Source organism: Tetrao urogallus (assembly GCF_951394365.1).
Source record: "Tetrao urogallus genome assembly, chromosome: Z".
Lineage (NCBI taxonomy): Eukaryota > Metazoa > Chordata > Aves > Galliformes > Phasianidae > Tetrao > Tetrao urogallus.
This window is the reverse complement of record NC_136816.1, coordinates 28,983,686-29,002,451: the sequence shown is the minus strand read 5'-3', so window position 1 is coordinate 29,002,451 and position 18,766 is coordinate 28,983,686.

Genomic DNA, 18,766 nt, shown 5'->3' with positions numbered 1-18,766 from the left:
TATCTGAGTTGGCACATTCAGACTAATGACAACTAATTGAATTACTTGCATCAGGGCAGCACTAATCAACCATGTCAGATTTCTCATATGCTTCACTCTAAGATTAAAAGACCATTGTATATGTTACCAATATGTTACCAAACAGATCCATCAGATCCAGCAATAAACATTTTCTCATCTAAAGCTATGTCTTCTCACAAACCATAGAATCATAGAATCACAGAATCATAGAATCACAGAATCATAGAATCATAGAATGGCCTGGGTTGAAAGGACCGCAATGATCATATAGTTTCAACCTCTTGCTGTGGGCAGGGTGTCGCCTTTGTTTCGGCGACCCTGATTGAAGTCTCCTTGTGAAAGTGTTCCGACAGCCCCGGTCAGTTTCGCACGCTTCTCATGACACCAATATGGTGAGCGGCAAAATGGCGTTAATTGCAAGGAGTACACCCTTCTTAAAACTTTCCCCATGCCTTAGGGCTACTACCCTTGTCTCTGACCAATGGACATGTGGCATGTCTTGTTTCCTCCTTATTTGGTCTAACCTGTACTTCTCTCTTATCTTCAGGTCATTTGTTGCCATGGTTTCCCAGGGGCCAAGGGGCCCCTGTCGACCCTGGCGACTGCCCCAGACCATTCAGTTAACTACATTTCCCCCTCCCTAAGCACAGGCCAATCTACTATAACCTGAGAGGACCCTAATCGCGTACACCCCGAAATCCCCGCATTGCGCCTATACATGCCATTGTCCTCTCAGTTAATTGTTGCCCCGTTACATCATAATGCGCCAAATAATCCTACCCTAATAACCCTATAACCTATTAATCTAATAATCCTAATGTCTTAAGCGTGAGTTCTACATAAAGCTATATACTGCTGATTCGTTTGTCTTAGCACACACTATACTTATATATGTAATATACCTATATATCTATATAACTAATATAATATGACTATAAGCATAAAGCATATTAATGTTAGACCTAATACAACTATAACTGAATACAGAATAAACATAGTTAAACATCCGTTACAATACGTACGTGAACCCTGTTACAATCTTTCGAGAAGCCTATGGTATTTCAAGTGTTGATTGCTTAAACGTTATTGTAGACAGTTGATGAAGCAAGATACACAAATTAGATGCAGGTTTCACACCACTGAGCAGGGGGAGGTCCTATCCCGTCACATCCCGAGTCCTCGCCTTCTTCGCCTGCCACAAAATCTCTCCCATGCTCAGTGAAATCCTGCTCTGTTATATTGCAAAGCGCCTGATAGTTCTACCCTAACAGTCTAGAATAATGCTAAACATGACACAACTACAACCAGATGCAGTACAGAGTTAAATATCCCTGTCGCTGTGGGGGACCATCCAAAAACAACTTCCCACCAGTGGTGTTCTCCGTCCTTCTTTACTCTCTCTAGGACATGATGTATCTCTTCTGTGTCATGGTGAACAGTGATCAAGGTTTTTTGTCCATTGTCTCTGACGCGTTTCAGCAACTGGTGCAGGTCATCATGTTGCAAAAGCTTCCTTACCAAGTTCCTTCCTTGGTAAGCCAAAGCGAGATTCATCCCACTTGGAGTAGGTGATAGGTCTTTAATCACCGTGTAATTAGCCTGCAAGAACTGATGTGATGTCACCGACACTTAATAATTAAAGCCACATCCTACAATACTAGTAAGGTTATAGACAGAGAGATTAGAGTGATTGCTGATAGCTCTAGTGGCACTATCTGTGCCCAATATATACCAACATTGTCTCAGGTACCTGTTGGAATGTACCTCAAGAATAACAAACGTCTGTTTAATATCAAGGCAGATGTCTCAAGCCTTGAGAGCATTGCTCTCACAAACCAGCCGTATGGAATTGCTTGTTCTCCAGGCCTCAATCTGGCCACCTGTCCATGAAGGGAACCCATTCTGATGCCCACAGTGCATACTGCACTGGCTTAAGCACCATGCACATCAGATCTGTTACATGCTGAAAGAGAAGGCCTAATGCTGTCAGGACTTCTAATGCATTTAAAGCGAGGAGTGATTTCAATTCCTGTTTCTCTGCACAATCTATCAGGTGTGTGATGCCTTTCGGATCAAGGAGTACCCTTTCTGGGTCTCTGTTATCATTCCCTACTATCGGGAAGGTCTCTAGTGCTCTTCCTTCCTTTATCAGGCTAGATCTAAACTTCCCACAATCTGTTAGTGCATCACTCTTAACTCCCAAATGTGAATTCACCTCTCTCCTTTTGCTATCCTTTTCAGACACAGCTGGAAGCTGCGGGCTCCGCACCAGTCCCACTGTGCCCATCTCCCTTTGATCATGCACTGACTGTTGTAGAGGCTTCTGATTGGTTGCATGCGCACTCAATCTTGTAAAAGGATATGTGGGTCGAGTCAATGGGTCTGAACACTGTGGCAAAGAGTGGGTCTGGAGACTATCGTTATTTCTTTCTCTGTCGGGTGCAGCCTGAGCAGAGGGCGCCAGCTGGATGCCACCTACACCTTCAGGTGCAGTCAGGGTGGACAGTGCCGGCCATACACTATCATCTGAGCACCTGTAAGTTACATCGCTTCCCTTTCTCTCTGCTGCTTTTTCTTCTACCACCTCCTTAACTTTTGACCAATCCGTACCCAAGCCGTGCCCGCAGTTCCCACCCCCCTGGGTGTTACTGCATTCCACCTCCTGAGAGGAGACAGCAAGTGTCCCATCCCCGCTCACTTCTCCCCCTGCCCCCGCAGGGGGCAGATTACACGGAGACAGCGGTTGTTGTTGTGGATACAGCGGAGGGGTTTCAACGACCTTGCATTCCTGCACTTTAGCCGTTTTGCAAGATAAAAGCGCAGACAGTTGAACGCCTTCTTCTACTTGTTCATGAGATGCTGAAGCCGAGGGGAGGGTGAAGTGGGATGCCGAAGGTGCGGATGAGATGTTAGTCGCTATAGCTGAGGGCATATTTACGGTGTTCTCTTCCTCAGGGGACCTGCAAGAAAGTGCGCTCCCCGCACACGTAAGCATGACCCTGCCCAAGGGGCGCTCTCCCATTCTCATGGTTAACGCCACTGTGGGTGAGGGGCTCACTGAGGTACGGGACCCCGACCTTGGGTAGGCAGAGCCGCATTGTCTGGCCCATCTGGTGTTCTGGGGGAGGGGCCCTGGGCCTAAGGCACCCTCCCATCCTCGTTTCCCTGCGGCACTATGACAAACTTCCGACATTGGCGCGCGGCGTGCCCTGATCTCCCGCAGGCTTGGCAAGTCTGGTCTGGCCCTGCTTCCCCTTTCTGTCTCCCAGGGGCTCGGCATTGGGCTCTGAAGTGACCAAAGTGTCCGCACTTAAAACACGGTCCCCTACTCTGATCCTCTCTCATGGCCATCGCCGCTACTAACGCTGCTGCTAATCCCTCATTGGTGAGGGGTGTTGTTCTCTGTTTCTCCAGTACATACCTAATGATATCTCCTGGAGTATTGAGGTCGTCGGGAGCGGCTCGAATAAGATCCTTAACATTTTTGTGTGATTTCTGTTTAAGACAATCCATGATTACTGCATTATGGGCAATCTTTGGCAGATCTGAGCCTTCTACTGCCCGAATCAATCGATTGGCAAAATCCGAGAATGACTCAGATGGACCCTGGGCTATCTCTGCCCAGGGAGCAGAAGGTTCAGCTGTCCTGGAGAACCTTCTGAAGGCTGTCAGAGCTGCTTCTGTGGCCGCTATCAGCTCTCCTGGGCGAAGACATCTGAACTGGCCTTCGGGGGAACCTATCATACCTTCCCCACACCCTAACAACCGTGTCAGATTAGTTACCTCTCCCTGTTCCCTACCATTTGCTGGGTGTCGTGGGTCACGTGTCGCTGCAGCGACTACGGCCCTGAGCTGTGCCAACCACTCTTCCTTCCATAACATATACTGCACTGGCTCAAGTATCACCTGCATGAGGCTCTCTATATCATATGGAAGCAAAGGTCCCGGCACCATAATTGCCTCCAGTGCAGAAAGTGTAGCGGGTGATCGTAAACCCTTCTTCCCTATTGTCTCAGCGAGGCGAGTTACTACCTTTGGATCTAAAGGAATCCAAACAGGTCCCTGTCCCCTGATCTCTACAGGGAATGCCTTATAATCATCCAAGAGCTCCACTGCTCTCATCTCCTCCCTTACCCGGCCCCAATCGATAAATAAGGCCCCTTTCCCCAAGTTAGCTGGGACCCTGGCCATTTGGGAGGGCAGAACGGGTGGCGGGGGCAGAGCCGCAACCATCAATCGCTCGGCCCCTGAGGGCGGAGCCGCAGCCAGCAATACCTCGGCCCCTGCCCCTACTCGTGTAGGATCCTCCCCCTGACGAAAGCCATGCAAAGAGGGGTACTGGAGAGGATACGGTGGCGGAGCTGTCGGTGATGATGGCGACTCTTCCTCCTTCTTTTCCGGTGTTGGTGTTTCTGGCATGGTCGGTGCCTCCGGTGCCATCTTGTCTTGGGGCAGATCCTTGAAGGGGTTAGAGTCTCCCGGCCGCGGTGACCCCCCCCCCGCCCGGATCCAAACCCAACAGATCTCTGGCAAGGTTTTTGGCAGTCTTTTCTTCCCTCGCCAACTTCAAAGCCCCCCGAATCGGACCCCAAAATTTAAGCACCGACGCCCCTTGGGACGACATAGCTCTCTGAGCGAGCGCTAATGTCAAAGAGTCCCACTTGCTGGAGTCATAAATCTCATAAGGAAAAGAGAGAAGTCCCTCCTTTTCAAGAAAAGAAAGAACGGTGGCCACCTCCTTCTTAGAAGGGGCGGTTTTCCCGCAGTACGTTTTACAGACTTGATATAATACCTTAATGACGGATTCCATCGTCGCCCAGGGAAATCAAACCCTCCGCGACCTTCCACCAGCTACCAGCGCTGCTCTTAGCCCCAGGGGATCAGCCCCTCCGGCTCTTCCGCCGCCTTACCACGGCAGGCTCCTGCGTCCGTCCCGCAGCCGGCTGTCACACTTCCACAGGTGAGACTTCCTCACACGGGGCACCATTTGTCGCCTTTGTTCCGGCGACCCTGATTGAAGTCTCCTTGTGAAAGTGTTCCGACAGCCCCGGTCAGTTTCGCACGCTTCTCATGACACCAATATGGTGAGCGGCAAAATGGCGTTAATTGCAAGGAGTACACCCTTCTTAAAACTTTCCCCATGCCTTAGGGCTACTACCCTTGTCTCTGACCAATGGACATGTGGCATGTCTTGTTTCCTCCTTATTTGGTCTAATCTGTACTTCTCTCTTATCTTCAGGTCATTTGTTGCCATGGTTTCCCAGGGGCCAAGGGGCCCCTGTCGACCCTGGCGACTGCCCCAGACCATTCAGTTGACTACAGCAGGGTCACCAACCACCAGACCAGGCTGCCCAGAGTCACATCCAGCCTGGCCTTGAATGCCTCCAAAGATGGGGCGTCCATAGCCTTCTTGAGCAACCTGTTCCAGTGTGTCACCATCCTCTGTGTGAAAAACTTCCTCCTAATATCTAACTTAAACCTCCCCGTCTCAGTAAACCACTCTTAATTGTATGTAAAATGTGGCATACAAAATAGTTATGATTAATTTGTTTTTACAGTATTGTTTTAGCTTATCATTTTACTTCATTAATGTATCATCTTTTAAGCGCTGGCTTGGCAGAGCTGAAGTTTAAAACCTGTTCACAGGAAAGGCATTATTATATAAGCAGCAGCATTTCAAAACCTTACTTCATGTGCAAAGTTTTGCTAAAGGTGCAAACTGAGGTAATTGGATTTGTGACATACTCCCCTGTTCACTTGGACAAAACAAAACCTGCAATGGGAAGGTATTTGAGGTATTTTTATATTATATTCAGTTATGAGAAGAATATTACGTAGCGCTGCATTGCATATCTATATAATAAATATCCAGCTCACTGGGGCTGATTCTTAAATTACTGGAATTTATCTTGGTGTTTTAAAAAAGTCTTGGAAATAATGATGAGTAAGACTGCAGCCTGAAGGAGTTTATGGGCTGATTTCTATCCTCAAAAGAGCTCTTCAAAGACTTGCATCCTTTATGCTGCCAGCATGCTGTTCCATCTGCAAAGTAAAATCACCACAGAGCTCTCTAGTGTATATGCTGTCTGTGCTTTTATATATTCTAGAGAAAAAAGGGAAGGGTGACATTTTGTTTTGCATAGAGGGGAGGGGAAAAAGAAAATAAGCATCTGTGGCAAAAGCAGAGAAAATGATGCTCAAAGCAAAGAGTGAAAGAGCTTACAGTCATTCGATCTACTATGTATTTATGTGTTTATTTATCTAAAATATGGCATCGAGATATATGCTACTGGCCTTTACAATGTTATATTTATTATAGCTAATTGCTGGGGGAAATACTACTGTGTAACAGAAGTGAACACAAGAGGACCTCATGACTCAAAAGCTTTCTGGACAAAAATTCAAACAATACTTTCTCATATACCTATAACTGGCACGTGGCAATTGCTTACATGGCTGAGGCACTCACAGTGAAACTTTCTGAGATATGAACGAGTATACTTTTCACAACACAAAGTTTTAGGTCACAAAGTTTGGTCCATTCCTACATAAAAGGAAGTCCAAGTGCATTAAAACAAGACTGAAAGAAGAGCAAATAAATCTTATCATTTGACATAACTTTCAACTGAAATGTTTGAATTTAGTTACTTAAGCATGTATCCACTTTCTGAAAGCTTAAAATGCTTGCTTAGTTGGGCCTGATGTAGATTTGCTAGAATTAGAGCAAAGACTTGCAAGAGAAAACCCCACACTACCGTGTTTCCAACAAAAGGCTTGAAATAAATGATATTTTACTTAATAGAACACTTTGTCTTTATTAGAAAGTCATTATAGAATACAACTAATCATGTGTAGTGATAAATTTTAAACACAGTGAAGTCAGCCTTACAGACCCAGTGCGTGACACATTTACCTTTCTGCACTTCATGCTGAGGGCTACAGTCTAACTTGCACAATAAAAAAACACACTAGGATGTATCGTATTAAAAGAAAAGGGCAAAGAAGGTCTTGTCTCAGATTTCAGAAGATGAGGAGGCAAAAGTTAAACACCACATTTCAGTGTATTCATTTCCTGGGTTTTGTGAATCAATACCAAATCGCTTGGCAAAGAGACATGTAATATAAGCAAAACTGAAGTTGAAAAAAAAAACAAAAAAACAACGTTCAAACACTCAGAATAATGAAAGCAATATAGGGAAATGGAAGTAACTACAGCAGATTTATTTAGAGAGCCATTAAACATGAAGGTTAGGGTGGATTGCTTTATGTACACTGTCATGAAAAAAAGGAGTTGGCAGCATCTTCTCAAATGAGTGATTTCTGCAATACAATGGTGTTCATTAAAAGCCTAGATCTTAATTTCTCTAATTTTGACATGAAACTTTTCAAAAATAAGAAGCAACATCTTAAAGGAAACCCTTGTAGGAAACCCTCTTACTGTGGCACAGCAGAAGGCGGGGGCGGGCCCAGCGTGCATCAGACGCCTCTCCAAGCTGAAGGCCGCCAGAGCAGGCCTCTGCAGCTATGCTGCTCAGTATCACAAAGAAAGCCTGTGCTAGGTGAGAGGCCCGGCACAGCGACACAGCCAGCCAGTGCGACATGAACGGACAGCCCGTGTGACATGGAGCTGCACACTGAAACTCCAATGTGACTGCAACCAGGGCTGTGAGTCACCGCTTCGCTCTGGAGGGCTCAGTACTTGTCATCAGGGAATGAAAATGCCATTGGGACAAACGAGTGACAAACTAATGACCCAACAGGGCCACGCTTTCAATTTCTTAAGGATCAGGTGTTAGAAACCAGGCCAAAAATCCAACAGCGTGCCATAATTCAGGAAAAGCAAACAGACTCTAGAAGGGTGAATTCATGAATTCTGCTTATCTACGTTTCATGTGAACAAGTAAAGCCTTGACCACTGCACTGAACTTGGTCTTTGTGGAAGATTCAAGCGCACAAACTTGCTTTCAGAGTAGAGCCAGTAGTTCTGATGCACTGATGCATTACTTTAACTTGGAAGTGGCAGAACAATGCCTGACCAACCAGTTTTGTGCTTTAAACGACGGAGCACACTGGTTTGACTTCCAGCCAGTACGGCACAAGTGCAAGCGGCTATCGGCACGGCCCGCGCCTGCTCTGAGAACAGCACCTGGAGGCACTCGCTGCCGCGTGCGCGGCGCCCCACTTCGAACGAGCAGCACAGCGGGGAGCCCCACAACCGCCCGCACGACCGCGCCTCGCAGGCCGACGTGAGCAGCACCGCGTCCCTGCACAGGGCGGTGAGGGGCGGGGCCAATGCGGCCGGGACACGCCCCCGAGGCGGGACGGCGGGGCGGCGGCAGGAAGGGGGTCGCCTCGGCGGCGGAGCGCGGTTGTTCTCTGTGTCGCCGGCGTTGCCGCCAGTGGAGAAGCAGTGTGTCCGTGGCCGGCGATTTTCGACTTGGTGAGTTCCGTGCTCCGCGCAGCCCGGGAGCGGAGCAGGGCGGGGTGGGGCGGGGAGGAGAATAGCTTTGTCCCGGCGCTTCGCCCCGGGTCCGCTGCGGGGCCGGTCCCGGTCCCGCTCCCGTCTTAGGGCAGGCAGTCTGGTGTTTCGGGCGGCGGCCGCCAGGCTGCATGGCTTCTCGGTCAGACACGTGTGCCGTGCCTCTGCTCTTCGTCGTGCCGAGCCGCCCCGAGCCGTGCCGAGCCGTGCTGAGCCGCCCCGAGCCGCCCCGAGCCGCGCCGAGCCGCCTAAGGCGCGGCGCCTCCGGGCCGCCTTTGCTGTCCCACAGCGCTGCGGTGCTGCTGAGGCTGTGCCGTTCCGCTGGGACTGAGGGCCGGACCGGGCGCTCCCCCACCGGCGAAGTTTCCTCGAGCGCCCCCCGCGCGGAGCGGGGCGGCTCCGGGGAGCGGCGGCGGCAGCGGGACGGTGTTGGGAGGTGGCGAGCGGGGCGCTGCCCGTGCCGCTGGGGCCCTGCCCGCCGCGGGTGGCACGGAGCGGTGCTCGCGGTGCTCTGGACTTTAGGTTATTTTGAATTGCGATGTTATGGCTCCCATCGCTCCTTGGGAGTGGCTTTCCTTTCTTTTTTTTGTGTGGGTTTTTTTTTGTTCTTTTTTCTTTTTTTTTTTTTTAACTCTTGTGTTAGGTCCCGCGCGTCTGTCAGTGCGGGTTAGCGCAGTTGATTTGTTCCCCTGTCCACCCTCGCTTTCCGCGAGCACGCCGATAGCTGCTGACGGGGACGCGGGGGGCGGTTGCGGGAGCCGCGCAGCGCCGGGCACGGCCACGGGGCGGCTCGAGTAGCGCATGGGTCCGGAGCGCGGAAGGGGAACCGGCGTTACGCGGCTGTAGTCCGCTGCTGCTCTGGGACTCCGTGTCCGGCACAGCAGTGCGAGTCCAGCTTTAAGGAGGCAGGCGCTGTCACGGATCTTCCCCGTTAGATGTCAGTGAGGAGGGATAGGCCCTTCTATTTTTCTTTTAGATTTGGGTGTCTCTTCACATCAGTTGCAGTAGTTGAAAGTGTCAGTGACAAATGTAGTTTTTGGAAGAGTACATCTCAATCCCATAATCTTAACCAAGTGTTCAATCCCAAAATCTTAACCAAGCGCAGTGTTTTGTTTTTGGGTTTTTTTGTTTGTCTGTTTTGTTTTCCAGCTAACATTTGTAGCTCAGATTTGACCCTCTGAGCACCCCAGGTTGAGTGATGCTGCAGGTGGGCTGGCAGCATGAGGGCTTGAGGGTCTGAGCCAGAACACTGAGTCACTTCTTGTGTTATTGGTTTTCTTGTCAAATAAGATAACTGCCAGTCCACTGAGAGCTGGATAGAGCAGGATGCAAAGGAATCCATGTTTTCAGATGTTGTTTCTTTGCTTGTTGTTTATTTCACGAAATGTTCAGTTTGAGGTAGATTTTGTTCTTGATTCCTTGCACATGGATCCTGGGGAGCTGTGGTGAGAAATATAAGCATGCTGAGTGCGAGCTTGTTTTTGGCACCTTTCTTCAGTTTTTATGCATGGGTATTCATCAAAGGGAGCTGGGAGTTGGGATTACTGCAGCCCTCACACAGGACATAGGGTGGAAGTATCTGTGTTGCATGTGTGAGGACAACAACAGGTATAATGAAATGAAGATTGCTTCTAAAAGTCACTTTGCAGCTTGATGGTCTTCCTTCTCTGGTATTTGAGATGAAAAATTCAGTAAAGCTCCTGGGATGTTTCTGTGTGTGGTTGTGTTATCCCAGCATGCAGTCAGTGGTGCAGAGAGAGGTCTGGAGGCCTGACTGAACCAGGCAAGTACTTTCTGACAACAGAAAGCTGCAGTTTGAAGGAAATGGAAACACTTGAAATACGTGTAGGTTAAAACTGCTGAATGGCAGCCTTTTTTCCCCTCTGCTTGATAGGGCTCTCTTTCTTTTCACTTTAATTTTTTTATGTCTTCTTTAAGGCAATCAGTGAGAATATGTAACACTGAAATACTTTGTGCTGCTGAAGGACAGTGAGACTTTACACCTTACTCCTTAATAAAACTCTTCATTTCTCTTTGATAAAGGACTGGTTTCCAATTTTCTGTCAGTCTTAACTGTGCTCAGGTTGAAGAAAGCTAAAACATTTTTTTTGTGAACAGCAATTCATTACCTTTCTACAGAATGATGCAAAGGTTTTAATATGAAAAGATATTTTGTGTCAGAATTTCTTAAAACTTAACTGATTATCTTGTAACTTGTGTTAAAACAAAGTGTGGTAACAGATTTTAGGAGAGCTGCTTTGTATGTATGATGATGACAAATTTGTGGAAGTAGGCGATGAGCTCACACAAGGCTGAGATTTAGATTGTGACCACGTGAGCAAAGAACAGGTACTGACAAAGGCGTAGGTAACACAGGCATAAACAGGAATCAGAATTCATGATCAGTACTGGCTTTTGAAGCACTGCTGTTCCTTAGATGTAAATCTCTATTACACTGTTGTGGGTTTTTTTTTTGTTTTTTTTTTTTGTTTTTTTGTATTGAGAAACGAATTGCACAGAGGACCCTTATCTCCTGCGAGAATGTGAACAAAATGTGAAAGTAGTGTTCAGGGGATGTACATGTAGATATAAGTAGAGATGCCAACAGGAATACAGGTTTTCTGATGTAGTTAATAAAATAGGCAGCCTGACTTCTCTCTGATGAAGAGGCTTCACAGTCATCAGTTGGAAGAGCTCTGTCTTCACAGCACTATGTATTGTGAGCTTCTAATTACATTGTGAGCACATATTGTGGGTTTTTGCAGTAAATGACATACTTCATTATTTTTACATCTTTCCCCTCCCCCCCCCCCCCCACCGGTTTGCATGAAGACAATACCTGTCATTCGCAGAAACTGAAAGACAGTAAGTGGTAACCCAGGCTGTTCAGCCTGCAGAACTGAACTTCTTACATCTGATGCAGTGTATCTCCAGAAAAAGGGCATGTTTTAACATTCTGTGGTTCTGCACTAGCCAGAGTACATAATCTGATGAAGTCAAACAGGTGAAAACAGTTCACATATTGTACTGCTCAGAGAGAAGCATAACTTTTTCTTTGAGCAAAACCCGTTTCAGTCATTTGCATTCATTATCTCATAGGTCTTTCGTCCTTTCCTTTCACACTTTCCTTTCATGAGTATCAGGGCTGATGGTATCCCATCGGCCTGACCAGGGGGTAAGAGATGCTGGCCATCAAGTCTTCATTGTGTCTTTTGGGGTATTTATGACTGATAATGATGCTGGATGATCTTTGCTCTGTTTATGTTCTCTTCTGATGAAGAACGATGAGGGTAAGGCTGAGTCACACCATCTATTTGTGGTTTCCCATGTGTGGTATGCTCTTGCATGATCTACCAGAGCCTCAGTTACCAGTATTCTTTTTTGGATTTCATGACTATCCTTGCTTTCTTTATTTACAGCATCTATATCATTTGTCTTACTCCTGCTCTGTTTATTTTAGTCTGTGCTGATGAATGTTCATGCTCTTTGGATGGCATTATAATATTTACCATAAAAGTCTATACAAAAGAAGGGACTGGGCTGTCCATAGAAGTTGTGGATGCCCCATCCCTAGTGCTGTTCAGGGCCAGATTGGATGGGGCCCTGGGCAGCCTGGTCTAGTTTTAGAGATGGAGGTTGGGAACCCTGCCAGTGGCAGGTTGGAGCTTGATGTTCCTTAAGGTCCCTTGCAGCCCAAGTCATTCTATGATTCAAAAGATTGATTCAAAAGAAGTGAGTTATGGATCTGAACATTTGTTTGTTTTATCATCTGTGTTGTGATCCCCAGTGTGATGGATTAGTCAAGACTTAAATAACGTATGAAAGTATTTGTTCTGATGCTCCCATTGGAGGCTGGAAGAGGCCTACTTATTTTCACAATCTTCTGAGCCAGTGTGTCCTCAGATCTTTAATGCTTAAGAATGCAAATGGATTATTAAGAGAAGTATTTACATTTAAGATTTGTGAAATCTTTCTATCAAGAATAGCTACTGTTTTTCTTAGAGGTACAATACTTCATTAATCCTGAATGACCACTATAAAACTGCATGTGTTTAGTTTGCTTTTATTCCTCAAGTATACAGATGAATTTTTGATCGGTTGTGCATTTGCTTTCCATTGTAGGCCTGTAAATCATGTGTTCCAATCTTCATAATAAAAGTCTTACTCATATTAGGATATACTCTGGATCATTTTTGTTTTTTGTCATGTTTTTAAAACGTTCATCAAATTTCTAGCCTGAAATAATTCTTTGCCCTCAGATGTTCATTCCTTCTGGTGTTGTATGATGTGGTAGTTTAATTCTTACTTCTTTCCTTGTTGTTTGTATGAGCTCTAGCTTTTTTATAAAGGACAATCATGTTTTGTCTTAGACTTTATATTGCTAGGTTGAGTGATCCTGTCACTTGTGATGTTGCTGGGAAAATTAAGAGCTTATTGTGAACCTAGTAGCCCTTTCTCCTTCTGTATGCAGCTTAAATACATCTCTCTTGTGTATTGTGACTGGGACTGTGCCTGGTATTCCAGATGAAGACAGTAACATTAATATAAGCAGATCTGTGATGGAGTGAAGTTGGAACAGATAAAATTACTTTTTGTTATTATTTGTTGTTATGAATATGTAATGGTAACTTTTATTATGTAGTTATCTGAAATATCTTTTTAGCTGATAAAGTGGTAGATAAGAGTAAGAAAAATCTGTGTAGTTGGCATAAGAATAAATTCAAGTATTTGTTTTGATTCTCAAAATCTCCAGATTTTTTGTGGTATTCTGGGCTTACTGAGAATAAGAAATAATATTTCAACCCTGCTTCAGCAGGTTCTGTACGCATAGTTCTGTATTTCATTTCGGTTTTCTTTATACAACTATTAAGGATATGCATTTTTCTAATCAGTCCAAGTTGATTAAACTCTGTTGCTGCACTTTGAATTTGAATGCTGGATTAGGCGTTTTCTAATGTGGTTCCTTCTTGCTTAAGAAATAATTTTTCAAGTTACGGTAGGACTGAAAATATACTCAATTCCCCCTAGACTAGTGCTGGAGGTTTTTTTTTTTTTTTTTTTTTTTTTTGTCTGGAGAAAGGATCTTTTATTTGTTTATGAACAACTGTATCATCTGCCAAATATAACAAATTCCTGACGTGTTTCTTTGGGCAATCCACTTTTCATTTCTTTCTGTCTCTATTTTTTCTTCACTTAGCAATCTGTTTAATTTCTTCTTTTATTTGATTCTATTTTATTTAAGACACCTTCATCAAAACTGAAATGATCTTGCCTGTAGGTATGTAGATGCTAAATAGCAGTAGTTCCAAGGTGTATTTTCAAATACCACAAGAGAGTGGTCAACCAGTAAGAATAAAATTTGTGTGCTACTTTCCACAATAAGTTTTGGAGGCAGCCTATAATGTTGGCAGACTTTGAGACTTATTGGTGATCCCATCCATGTAGGATTGAGATAGTGCTTTGCTCTGAAGAGGATAGTAACAAAAGTTGGAAGAGAATTTAAGGAGGAGTGGGTGAACCAAGGAGAAGAAGAAAAGCTGATATGAAGATAATTCCACTGTAGAAAGCGAGCGTGCAGAGAAATGAGATCACTGGAACAGTGAACATGAGGTTAATATGAAGTGAGGCATTAATCACTGTTTAAAAGATATCCAAATTCCATACTTGCAGATTATATCTATAATTATTGAATATAATTGGGTGCTTTGCTCTGTGAAATTTGTTAATAAGCAATCACAATCCAACGTTAGTGATCCGCTGTTCTACTGCTTAACTGCACTGTTCCAGGAAGCCACAGAATTTTCTATTGAATACGGATTCCTCCTTGTCCCCTCCTCAGTTGGATCAATTCATTGGGAAACTGTACTTTTACAGATATTTAAGTTGGTTATGGCCCAGTGTTTTATCTACAACAACAGTGCTTATCTTTTTGAGATTGTTTTTGGTTATGCAAAGCTAGAGATTATTTTGCTTGAATAGACTTTGTTTCTCCTTGGATCTGGTTCATGGATCTTAAAGCTGAATATTTTAAGGAATGAAGTGAAGACTGCAGAGCTCATTAGATCACTTTATATGCATTCAGTAATTTGTTTATAAGGGAAGGGCTGGGAGGGAGAGGGGGGGAGGGGAGAAGGGGGAGGGAAGCTACAGTTCACTTTATAACACCGATGCTTTGTTCCAGATTTCCATGAGATACTCTTGGTTTTCCTTGGACTGGGGAGTAGTTGAATTCAGTTGATTTTAATTCTTTTCAGTGCAATTTAAAGAACGCAATTTAAGGAACTGGATTGCATGACACTAAGAGTCCTAATCTCATTGTGGGAGAGATTAGGATTTCTAGTGGATTTTAATACATCTTTTTTTTTTTTTTTTATCCTGATTTAAACAAATAGGTTTTGCTTCTTAGTTGCTTACTGATGTTTTGGCTGAAACAGTGTTAATGTATTTTGATCATAAAATTATTAATTTTGGGTTGTCAATTTAGAGTAATCCTTTCAGAACACCTTTCAGTGGTACCTAATTCTAGGAAATATAGTTAAAATGTGCCATGGCTTTTATTACTTGTGACAGTTGATGAGAATGTTAATTAAAGTGTTATCTATTTCTTCTCATTTCTTTTTTGACAGCAAAAATATGCTTACTGTTTTTTTTCTTCCTCTTTTGCTTCACCACTTAGAGGGGTAATTTTCTCCCGGTGAAATTTATACAAAATCACGGAATGGAAAATATCGGAAAGAGCCTTTGGAGGTTATATAATATATACAACTCCATACCCCATGTAAGGAAGGTCAGCTTAATTAGGTTGCCTTGGACTGTGTCTGGTGGGGTTTTTAATACATCCATGAATGTGGATACTGCGTTTTCTCTGGGCAATGTGTTCCCATGATTTGCCAACTTTATAAGAAGAAAGCATCTTGTATTTTGTTTTATGCCTGCAGATGGGCTTTGTGCTGGTAATCACAGCCATTTGAGCCTGTCAGTTTAGTCATTTCACTAGACTGTTTTTCTGGACTGTTTTTTTTTATCACATTAACTATGAGGATGTTATAAGAGACTGCAAAATACGCATAGCTGGGTGTTTTAGACTGTGTGCTTAAAATAACAGTTCTCCAAAACAGTACATTGTGTAGCTGTTCTAGAAATTCACAGAGAATGATAATGGAGCTTCTGAGTGCATCCTTTGTATCTCTCATAAGTCACAAGCTGTGATGGTAGTGACATTGTGGAGATAACTTTCTCTCCTATAAACTGAGGACGATTATGGTGATAATTATGATGAAAATAGCCATTTTTCTGACTGTAAATGGTCAGTAATGCTTAGCCATCTTTGCAAGCATCAAGACTTGTGCAAGCACAAGACTGCTGCTGTCTCCCCATTTCTTAGATTCCCATTGCTGGCACCCCCAGTTGTTGATCAGTGCAGACATCTACTTAAACATGCATATTTTAGTTCCAGCCTGAGTATCCGTTGTCCCCAAAATATGCTGGTCAGGTGAGACTTGGCACATCATTGTAATCCACAGGCTGCCGACAGGTGTCGCTGCGGACTAGTGCAGCGCAGAGACTTATTGGGAGGGTACGATATCCACTTCTTGCAAAACAGATTGAAATAGAATCTTTTTATGAAATAAGCAGAGCGTATTAAAGAGTATCAGCTGAGCGTTTCAAGATTAGGAACCTCTGACCCTTGCACCAGCCTTTTGGCAGAGATCAGTTTGCCTGATGAAAACTTGTGTAAACAGGATTGTCTGTCCTCTGCCAAGGTAAACTTAGTTTTCAGGCGTTTCTGTATGGTGTTGGCCTAACAGTAGTTGGTAACGGTGAAACTTTGTGCTTTTGCTCTGCTGTTCAGACTTAGTACTGCTTGCTCGACTGTTATTCACCCATTCTATATGAGATGTGTAGGTAGAAGAATTCATAATTGTTCTTTTAGTTAAGTATTAATATTATCTACTAAACTAGCTCCATGAAAAAGATGAGATGTACAATAAATCCATGTTACCTGGTTTTCACTGGTCTGCATCTGGATAGCATTTCCTGTGAACCATTATCTCATTAAATATAAGTTGAGAGTATCTCACTATTGTCTTAATTGTCACCAGGTGCAGTGGGCAGTACAGTCAGGTGCTTGCTACTTACTGGCTGTGAACCCCAACTCTTTGGAAGAGTTCCAGTGTAATGTGTATGCCAGATGTGGCCAGGTGTTTTCCAAGTCCTGACCCTAGAGAGGGGTTACTGTATATTACCCAGTTATCTGCTTAATGTCGCTAGCCTACAGTGTGTAAGGCTTTATACCATCCAGGAGTCAGTATGAAGATTTCTCTAGCTGTCAGTCCTTCCAGTGCCATAGTCACAGCCATCAATTTGACATATTGGCTGTTTCTCCCGTGCCTTCGTTAGGATAGCAAGGCTTGCTGAGCCATTTTAAAGGCTGCTGTTTCTCTTTCACATTATCTTCCTGACTGATCACTGAACCGTACATTCTGCTTCTGGTCTTGGATTAATTGCTCATGTGGCATTTATTCTGTGGCCAGGATGGAGACAGATGAGATTGTAGTTGGATGCTGTCATTATCCAGGCCAATTTGTGCAATTTTCTCCTGTAAAGAACTTAGTCTGTTTTGGCTAGTAGAGGCCATGCAGAAATGCACCACTTCCATTTCATAGTACTGGTCTATTGGGCCCTCCCAGTGGACTGACTGCAGTCAATTGGCAGTACCCATGGTAAAACTGGGAGCCCTGTTACTGGTTGCACTTGGCTCTTTGGGTGACTCTTTGTTGCAGCTAGGACTGAATAAGCAGCTCAGATTTTTAGCTTTGCAGTGATGGATCAACCTCCAAGACCATAAGTCCAACTGTGTGTTTACGTTGTCCGTTTTGTTGTCATAGGCTTCAATGAGCTTTATTTGATGCTATGACTTGAAGCTTGAAAGGCTTATTGGCTAGTTTGTGGCCCAAAGCTGCTTCCTTGGAAACAGCCTTTTTTTTTTTTTTTCTCTTTTTTTTTTTTTTTTCCTTGCTATATAATAATCTTAGTGTCTAGGTCAAATGCAGTATATAGTGTTTCCCAAAAGGCTAGTGAGCTTCTGTATTTCTACTTTTGTCTGCATTTTTTCCATATAGATTTGGTTTGTGTAGTTGACTCAGATATCATTCTGTGAAAACCCTACTGAATTATCCCTCCAAATTTTGCTACTTCGTCAAATTTCTGAATTTTCTTGGGATTAAGGTCCTAGGCATGATTTTGTGTGGTAGCAGTAGCATCACTCAGTGCTTCTCCCATTTCTTACCCTGTGGGGCCAGTAATCCTTATAATGATATGGGTAACATCTTACAGTGTCATAGGGTGGAAGATCATCTAGTTCCATATCTATGCTGTGGGCAAGGTTTCCACCCACTGAATCAAGCTACCTAAATCTCCCCTTTTAGTTTAAAATCATTTCCCCTTGTCCTGTTGTCACACTGAAGAGGCTGCCCAAGGAAATTGTGGATGCCTCATCCCTGGAGGCATTCAAGGCGAGGCTAGATGTGGCTGTGGACGGCCTGGTCACGTTGTCGGTGATCCTGAGCATAGCAGGGGGGTCGAATCTAGATGGTCATTATTCAATCCAGGCCCTTCTATAATTCTATTACTGTCATACTGTGTAGAAATTTAATTTCACTCTCTCTTTTTTTTTTTTTTTTTTTTTTAATGAGCCCACTGCATGTTCTGAAAGGCTGCACTGAGGTCTTCCTGGAGCCTTCTCTTCTCCAAAATAACAAGCTCAGCTCCCTCAACCTTTTTTTCATTAGAGGTGTGCTCCAGCCCTTTGATTATCTGCACAACCCTGCTCTGGACCTGCTCCCAGCAGTTATAAATCCCTTCTGTACTTGGGGCCCCAGACCTGGACACAGCACTGCAGATGGAGTCTCATGAGGGCAGAGCAGAAGATGACAATCCCCTCTCTCTCCTTGCTGGCTACTCCTCCTTTGAGGCAGCCCATGATACAGTTGGTCTTCCAGGCTGCGAGGAGCATGCTGCTGGCTTGTGCCTAGCTTTTTGTCCACTAGAACCCTCAAGTCCTTTTCTCTTCCATGAGTTCTTCTCTCAGTCTGTATCTAGGATTGCCCTGACCCAAGTGCAACATCTTGCATTTTGCTTTGTTGAACCTCATTAGGTTCATGTGGGCCTACTTCTGCAAACTTGCTGAAGGTGCACTTGATCTTGCTGTCTAGGCTGAAGATAAAGAGCACTAGTCCTGAGATAGACCCCTGAGGTGCACCAAAG